The 6,412-nt window shown below is 38.3% G+C and overlaps 1 pseudogene; it reads left to right on the top strand.

Annotated features, from left to right (window-relative positions):
• Positions 1 to 3,398, top strand: part of LOC134477470 (olfactory receptor 6C65-like) — a 41,940-nt pseudogene extending 38,542 nt beyond the window's left edge.
• Positions 3,399 to 6,412: the final 3,014 nt, after the last annotated feature.

Below are 6,412 nucleotides of genomic sequence, written 5' to 3' on the forward strand. Positions count from 1 at the left end.
GTCTCCCTAGAAGGGGTGGCATTTCTTAGGAATGGGCGTTTGTCTCATGACTGAGAGATCTGTCTTAGGTTAAGACTGTTTGTCTTAACTGTTTAAGAACACTGGTTCCTATGGGGGTGGAGCTGCACATAGTTTCGAAACTCGCACCACAAGGCCTCCTGAATAGAAAAGTCTAACAGCAATTAACAACCTTAATTACCTTACTTTAGCACCACAACCGTTCTATTTGTAGAGGGCAACAATGGTTAGCATATCAATTGGGTAAGATTTTACAATTCTTTACAGAGAGCATTGATTCATAACATATCAATCCTTTGCCTAGAGGAAAAGGAAGACACACATTTACAGTTACAGGTATTACTATGATATAAATGAAGCTATTTTTGTGAAGAATGTACAATCTAATACAATCTGATGCAATTAACACAATTTGTGATGGGGCTTCTGGATAGGGAAGACCCAGGATGTCAGGAGCTATTACCTCAGGCCTTTGTTTTATGGCCTTTAGGAAGTTAAAACTTAACCTAGTTGGATTTGAAGGGAGAAGGGGAGGGGAAGCAGCAGATGGAACGAGCTTTCTTGGTCTCTTCAAATAAAGGTTTGCTTTGGTCCCTTGGGTGCTCTATTCAGTAAACAGATTCGCAGAACACAGGAGATCAGAGTAGTTGCTAGATGACAATTCTGCTCTTACTTTCAGGGATTACTGTGGAGACTTTCAACTCTTGGAAACCCAGTGAAAGGATCCCATACAGTTAGCACTCTTTTGGGGTTCACTTGCTGCTGCAGTTTACACATCTGTGGACCAGGAGAGAGCTAGCTGTGGGAGTGGTGAAGAAATAAACTGAGAGGCCAATTGCCTCTATGAATCATGTGCTGCTTCTAGGGCTGTAAAAAAGATGATCCAACAGAAACAAAAAAAATGGAATGTTCAAACCCCCTTATTAATATAAGGAAGTGAAACTCCCAATCTACTATGTCCGCTAACTCATGTTCTCTAAAATTGAAGAATGAATTTTAGGAACAACAGAGGTGAAGAGTAAATATATTTATTGAGAGAAAGCTTTGGTCTGAAGAGAGACAGAAGGGGTCCCAAGTAGAGTAAAACCATGGGTTCAAGGTGAGGAAAAATCGGGAGCTCAAAGGCAGATAGGCATAAGGTGGGACATAACTGTAGTTAGCCAATAAGATCAATAGTTCAGGTAAAATTGATTACACAAGGGACAAATAAAGAAGCAAGTCACATAGAAAGCAGGCATTCTTAAGGAGCAGTGACTCTTTCCTAGGGAAATCAGAACTATTTAGGGTATCAATTCTCAGAATATGGATGCATTTGAATGGTCTTTTGTCCTGAGGCCTGGCCCTCAGCAGGAGGCATCAGCATCCCTGGCAGCTGCCAGGTGTCTGCACTGGCTCCATTGAGGACCCAGCTCTATCTCACTGCCTATAATATTTCTAACTAGCTCAGCCACCTGCAACATTATTTTCTCCAACTTTCTAACTTTTCTGTACTGCTTCTTACTATCAGGGTCTATTAGGAACATGAATGTAAAGATTAGGCAATGCAACATGCAGGCTCTGATCACCAAGATCACAAATCTAAGTAAACGTTAGGCTAGGTACTAAAATATAAATTTGTTATAATTAATGTTATTTTATTTCTTTATATTCATGATTATAGGTATTGATAAGGGGAATGAAACTCCCTGCCTAATAGATGTCCCAGTATGAGTTCATTTTCTCTAAAATAGAAAAATGAATTTTAGGAACATTGAAGATTAAGAGCAAGATATATTTATTGAGAGAAAGAAAGCCTATGTCTGAGAGGGAGACAGAATTGCCCCTGAGTGGGTTGCCAAACACATTGTCTTTTCTAGGGACTTCTATAAAGTAAAACCACCAGGTGAGATGAGTCCAAAATGGGAAAAATGGGAATTTGCAAGGTGGGCACAAGGTGGTACAGAGCTGTGGTCAACTATAAGATTAACTGCTCAGATAAAATTGATTATATCAGGAACAAATAGGGAAGCCAGTCACATAGCAAATGGGTATGCTTAAAGAACAGTGACTCTTTTGGTATAGGGCTGAGATGATGACTCCTGGCTTCTTCATGACTGAGAGTATTTAAACTCTCAGTCCTTAGGACATGGGTGCATTTGCTTTGCCTTTTATTTTGAAATCTGCCCACAGTGGGAGATGTTTTTCTCTTCCAATGTTGCAAGTTATCTGTTATTCTATACTGGCTCCTTTGAAAACCCAGCCCTCTCTGACTGCCTAGGATATTTCTAACTAGCTCAGCTGCCTGTAACAGTATTTCTATCTAACTCTTGGAGCCATGAGCTACAGTAAGATAACATAATATCCATGAAAGGAGTAACAGTATCTACATTATTCTCTGCCGTATTTTCTCTTGACAATTATTGGTGGTACTCTAATTATATTAACCTGGCTCCCAGATAAACAAGGTATGGAGCAAAATCAACCAATATGGGTTAATATATGTTGAGAAGGAGATATGTTGCTCCTAAAATTATTCTTCTGAGAATTTCATGTGTGTAAAAGTTTTGATTTTGGTTTTGGTTTTTATTCAAATAAGAATCAAAAGAGTACTGTATAGTCCTCACTGTACACTGGATAATTGAATGCTTTTCTACCATTTTGATGGTTGATGAGAAAAAGGAAAAAAAAGTCTTCTAAGTGCCATTTATTGTAATAAAAATATGGTCCCCTAAGAACAAATTTGCCCCCACAGCTAAAAACAATGTATTTAATAGAAGAGTAAATAAGTTTATCCAAAGCTAAGCATTTCAATATAAGTAGATTCTTAGAAAAGCTATTTCCAAATCTGTACCACAACAAGGAGTAATGTGGGATTTTTTTTTTTTTTTTTTTTTTTTTTTTTTGAGTGGAGAAACTTTCTTCAGAGACTTAGAGTTAGCTTCACAGCCTTCTATGAGCTGGATTTCTGTGAGTCCAAGATCATTGATCAGCTCACCTGTGACTCCTCTCCTGTGCTGTTGATCTCCTGCACAGTCATATCCTTCCTAGAGTTCCTAAGATTTTTCCTGGCAGTGTTTACTGTCATGGGAACCTTAACATTAGTGTTACTTTCCTATATATACATCATTAAGACAGTTCTGAGAGTCCCCTTTGCTGAGCTAAGGTAAAAGGCCTTTTCAACTTGTTGCTTGCATGGTTGTTGTCTTTGTTTCTTGTGGGAGCTGAACTTTCATGTATGTAAGAACTCCAGCAAAAGAAGCAATGACTTTGACCAAGGGATGGCAGTGCTCAGTATCTCTGTTGTCCCAATGCTAAGGCCTTTTATATATTCCCTTAAAAACCAGCAAGTAAAACAGTCCTTTAAGAACTTGTCCAAGAAATGCTTGTCAAATAAATTTTAGTGATAAAGAAATACAATATCTGCACTTTAAATGGAATCTTATATGTAATGCAATATCAGCATTGTTCTATTTCTCCATCTACTATCTTATTCTATATTCTTTCAACAAGTGTTTTGTGCTGTTTTCTATTTTTCTCATTATGATCTCATTTGTTACAATAACATTTCTCCATGTACACAATCTGAAGATTTTCTAAGCATGAGTAATTTAATGTCACAAAATGAGGGCGATACTTAAAAAAGAACCTCATTATTTAATTTTAAACAATCATCAATAATTTTTCCTTCTTAATACCAAGCAAAATTTAAATAAATGTCATCAAGAAGCAACTCTAAAAATAACTTTCCTCATTGTTAAACACAGTGCTGTAAAATAAACACATCTGAGAGACAATGTCTTCTAATGTATTTATAGTTCTTTTTCTTTTTTTCCCTGGTAATTTTTGCATCCTAAACATTGGCCCATGTTATTTGATCTTATATCTTCATTATGAATTCTGTCATTTATTATTATAGCCCATGTTATTTGATCTTATATCTTCACTGTGAATTCTATCATTTATTGTTATAATGCATGTTTAAGAGCTTTTGCTTAAATTCCAGAAGCTAATACAAAGATTACTCTGCTATTTCCTGCAGGCTCCAGTGCCTCCATTGTGACTCATCCTTAATGAGCTGCACCTGTGGATGTCAGGAGCCCTTTGTTTTCCTTTAATTTGCTAATGCTGAGTTCATGACAAGTGTTTTGGAAAACTCTGTCTGCCCAAATAGTTCCGAAAATCTTGGTACATTGATGATATCCTAAGCTGTTTCCCAATATTTGATCTTTAAAAAAATTTTGTATTTTTGTAGACTTTGGAGATGATAGAACTGTGGGGGGAAAGTGGAGGAGGAGGAGGACCGGCGGCAGCTGAAAAGATAAGAAGTATAAAATATAAATAACCTTTATTTTGGGAATGTGGGGAGAGACACCCCCGACCCCCTTGGGCATGGCATCTCCATCCTGGGCCGGTGATCTCTCCATGGAATACGTGGAGTGAGGCAAGTAAGTAGCCTTGGCCTGGGGTGGAAGCTAAGGGGGCATTAGGGATGCATAGGTAGCCCATTGATCTTAGTATGGCACCAGAGGCAATTCCTAAGGGTGGGGGGAAATAGGAGCTCCTTGGCTTTACCCGCTACAGTATCTAGCCTGGACCAAAACCCTTTCAGGAAGAGTATAAGATTAAGAATGTTTATAAAAACCACACTTTGAAGATGGGCCTAGCCGTGGGACCCCGTTTCCAGCCTGGCAGACCTCTCTCTCTCTTAGGGAATGCGCCGCAGCTTCCTGCCTGAAAGAGTGAGGCAGCATGAGCCACAGGACCCCCTTACAGCCTTGCCAACCACCCTCTCTCACCCAGAGGGCACCTGACAGCTGCCCCACCTGAAGGAGGGAATTAGGCCAAGCTGCAGGAAACTGCTCCAACCTTACCTGCAACCTTCTTTTGGCCTGGAGAGCTCCAGCACTATTGCAACCACCTGAAGGAACAAGCAGCCCTGCTGAGGAGGGAAGCTTTGCTGCCACAATGGGGAGGTGTATAGCTCGAGGAGGCTTTAGGTCTACCTGAGAGGATCCTGGAAACCTTTTAATCTGGGGGCTTTGCTGCCCAATGAGGGAGCTATACTACCAGAGGAGTCCCAGGAGTCCAGGACATAAGAGAAAATTTCCAACACACCCAGGGGAAGTTTGGAACACTTAAAGCTCGAAAATATAGGAAAATGACAAAACAAAAGATCAAAATGCAATCTGAAACATCCAGCCCATCCCAAGAAAGCCTAAGAGCCATGTACATAGAAGAAAATACAGGCCACATACCTGAAATGCCTGAAATAATAGTAACCAAAATAAAGAAGCAACTGGGAAGCCTTAAGAGAATTCAAACTAGAAATAATCTCTCAGGTAAAAAAAGAAATGATGAAAGAAATGAAGCAGATGCTGAACATATCTAAAGAAGACAGAGTTTAAAAATTGGAGGAACTAAACAAAAAGATAGAATCCCTGGATGAACAATATACGAAACAAACAGAATATATAAAGCAGATGCAAATAGATATACAGGAAATCAAAAATTCCACTGAAAGTTGTAAAAACTGCCACAATGAATGTGAAGATAGAATTTCAGACCTTAAGGCAAGATTGCAGCCAGTAAACAGGGAAGGAAAGATCTTTTAAAAATAACAAGAAATCAGGAAATAACAAATCAACACCTGCAAGATGACACAAAGAGAAACAACATAAGGTTGATAGGGATAAATGAAAAAGAAGGGGACAACATAAAGGATGTCAAGAGGATATTTAGAGAAGTAATAGATAAAAATTTCCCAAACATGAGATTGGAAGCTGATATCAAGATCAATGAAGCAAATAGAACTCCAAATAGCAATAACCAAAATAAAACTACACCCAGAAATATAATAATCACCATCCCAGAAATCAAACAAAAGAATATAATATTAAAAGCTGTCAGAGAGAAAAGTCACATCAACTATAAAGGAAAACCTATCAGAATGACAGCAGACTTCTCAGCACAAACAATAAAATCAAGAAGAGCACGGAGTGAAGTACTTTAGATCCTAAAATAAAATGATTTCCAACCTAGACTTATGTACCCTGAAAACTGTCCTTCAAAATTGATGGAGAAATAAGATACTTCCATGACAAAGAACAGCTGAAGAACTTCATGATCCCCAAGCCAACCCAGCAAAGAATACTGAAATACAGCCTAGATACATTTAGGAAAAAACCACTAAGCAAAGCAGACAATTAAACAGAACAGAGAGATAAAGATGAAACAGCAAAAAGATAACATGTCAACTCTAAATCATATATAACAGCTATGACCATTAATGTAAATGGTCTCAATGCAACAATTAAAAGAAACAGACTGGCAGAATGGATCAAGAAACAAAATCCAAACATATGCTGTCTACAAAAAACCAATCTAACCCAAAAGGATATTCACAGATTAAAAGTCA

The sequence above is a fragment of the Cavia porcellus genome, unplaced genomic scaffold, assembly GCF_034190915.1.
Source record: "Cavia porcellus strain 051 isolate PalLab524CR breed Dunkin Hartley unplaced genomic scaffold, mCavPor4.1 scaffold_8, whole genome shotgun sequence".
Classification (NCBI taxonomy): Eukaryota; Metazoa; Chordata; class Mammalia; order Rodentia; family Caviidae; genus Cavia; species Cavia porcellus.